The 2,648-nt window shown below is 35.3% G+C and overlaps 1 pseudogene; it reads right to left on the reverse strand.

Moving 5' to 3' along the window:
* Window positions 1–2,094: 2,094 nt before the first annotated feature.
* On the reverse strand, window positions 2,095–2,643 carry LOC103583648 (annotated as a pseudogene).
* Window positions 2,644–2,648: the final 5 nt, after the last annotated feature.

Raw genomic sequence — 2,648 nt, forward strand, 5'->3', positions numbered from 1 at the left:
TATAATCCCACTGAGTTCTTTAGTATTTTGATTGCAGACACAATTGCTGGTGTTTAGACTCTAAGTGCCTTTTAATTTTTTTTTCGTTTTAGTTTTTGAGTAAGGATGAGGATTATCTATTATAATCAACAGATGTGTTTAATATAAACACAGGGTTTTGATTGATCTTCCTGGGAATATGTTTAAGAGAATTGTAACAATTGTTGGAAATATGGCATTTCTGCCTGGGCCTTGAAAGGTTGACTCGGGCTTGTCTCAACCAAGGTAAAAAAGGTTAATCTGCTTTGGTTTGAAGCTGTAGTAACTATGTTCTGTATGTTTTTGTGTACATGACTGCATGTTCTCAGAGGCGTATGCACACACCCTTGAGGTAATGGTGCAGATTTTTAAGTCCATAAGTTAATTAGATATTTTTCCTTACATATTGCCAACAAAATGATTTTAAAATATTCCTTAGAATGTACTGGGAGATCAATTTAGTAGGAACATTAAAACAAAGAGTACTTCATAAATATACTCCCAATGAGCTTTCGAAGTATCTGTGAGAGTTCTTGATTAACGTAGGCACTGTTCCCATTCAATATAAATATGGTCTGTGGCTGTGTACATTTTATAGATCATTTGCACTGCTCCATAACACCCGAAGAATATTAATCAGGCTAAAAATAAGAGATAGCAGGCTAAAGAAATTCAATATAAACATGTAGGAGAGTTAACATCCTGACCTCTCTTTGTTGAACAGAGTTAAATCTATTACTTCGAACTGGACAACACATACACAGAAAGGATTTGCCACAGAGTGATCAGATTTCAAAAAAATCGGTGACAGTGATCGGACCCGGTTGTGAATCTGAGAGATAAGTTTAAATTAAGATGAAATGCCCTAGATTAGGCATTATATAAATCTGCCTATTATATTATTAATCTTAACTAGATTCTTTGCCACCTTATGTTCATTGATCTGAGCTAAGTAATTAAGCCTATTTTACTTTCTAATTGGATTATAGTGCATGTCTTGCTAAATCCAAAGATAAGAAAATAACCAGGTCTGAAATATATATTGCATTGTTGTGGGTGTCCAATCTATGGAATGGTGCTCTGTGGATAAAAGAATACATTTTAAAATTTATTTGTTTGAGTAAAATATAATCTTTCCAGGGACAGTGTAAAATATGATTTCTTACATTTGTGTAATGTGTCTTTCTGAGCCCTTATTTTTCAAAGCAGAAATTTTGGAATCTGGAAGGAAGAAATTTTCTACTGGAAAGAATTTGGACAACACAAGTATGTTAAGAGCGATCCAGAGGTCTGGAAGACAAAATGTAGCTCCTTAAATTGGGGGGGGGTGCCCCATGTCAAGATAAGACCAGACTTTGATGACTTATGGCTATTGAGTGAGTTTTTTTAATTTGATGGTGCAGCATTATCTTAAACCATTTGTCAGACTGTTGAAAACTTTGAATTTTATGTTGAATATGACTTTTGGATTGAAAATAAGAATCATAGCAAGATATGAGCACTTATTACATTCCAGGCAGTGTAAACATTTTATATAAATCATCTAATTTATCCTTAACATCCACCCATTGGAATAGATATTTTACTTAAGTACAGTTTGCAGAAAAGGAAACTGAAACTTAAGGCGTAATGTGACTGGACCCTGCTGGTATGTGTCCGACCTGACCCTTGAACTCATGTCTCTATGATTCCAAAACTTATGTTCTCACCGTTACCTGTCTCTGTAGCAATTCTAATCGTGAGTGTTAGAAACCTCTTGCAGACTCCTTTTTATCAGAGCCTGAAGTGCTACAACTCTTAGTGTGGCTGTATGTATTTGAATCATTTATATATTAAAAAATGATTAGTGTTACATCAGGGGACATACCAGACTAGTCAATATATTTCTTCTTTTTCATGGAACCACAGCTAACAGAAAGAATTCTCTGCTTGAATCCAATAGCATTTCTTCAATGTGCTGACTGGAACAGCTTCTGAACTGGTCTCCCTACTTTTCTCTTACTCTTCTATGGCTTAATTTCGCAGATAAGCCAGAATAATCAATTAAATGTACGTCAGGTCATGTAGCTTTGTAGCCTAAAAAATACAAGGGCTTCCCACAATGAACACAATATTGTTAGTTGAAAGGTTTCTCTNAGCAGCCCAGTCTCTCATCTTGAGCAAGCGTTCAGTCAGAGACTTGATGTGATTGTCTTTACCACTTAAAACTTGTTCTGCCTGTACATTGGAGTCTTCAGATGTTATTTTCTGTTTATGAAGTTCACTTATTTGTTCTTTCAAAACTTCTGCTTCTTGTAAAAGCTCTTTCTGGCTTTCCTGAAGTTGGGAATTCTCATTCAAGGTATCTTTTATTGCCACCTTCAGACGTTCTTCATTCATTTGAAATATTTTGCAGATTAGTTTGGCGTCAGCTACTTGTGACTTGGTGGATTTGGATTCATCTTCTAGGGACTGTATCCTCTTTGAAATATCTGCCATCAATTCATCTTGCTCAGAAAGTTTAGATTTATGTTCTTTTAATTCTTTTGCTAGGAAGACGATTTCATCCTCATGTTTAGATTTGGACCTGTTCAGCTTTTCATAGGTTGGCTCCAAACTTTGTGATTCTGTTGACTCCTTCTCAAAGCTGG

The sequence above is a fragment of the Galeopterus variegatus genome, unplaced genomic scaffold, assembly GCF_000696425.1.
Source record: "Galeopterus variegatus unplaced genomic scaffold, G_variegatus-3.0.2 Scaffold25324, whole genome shotgun sequence".
NCBI lineage: Eukaryota > Metazoa > Chordata > Mammalia > Dermoptera > Cynocephalidae > Galeopterus > Galeopterus variegatus.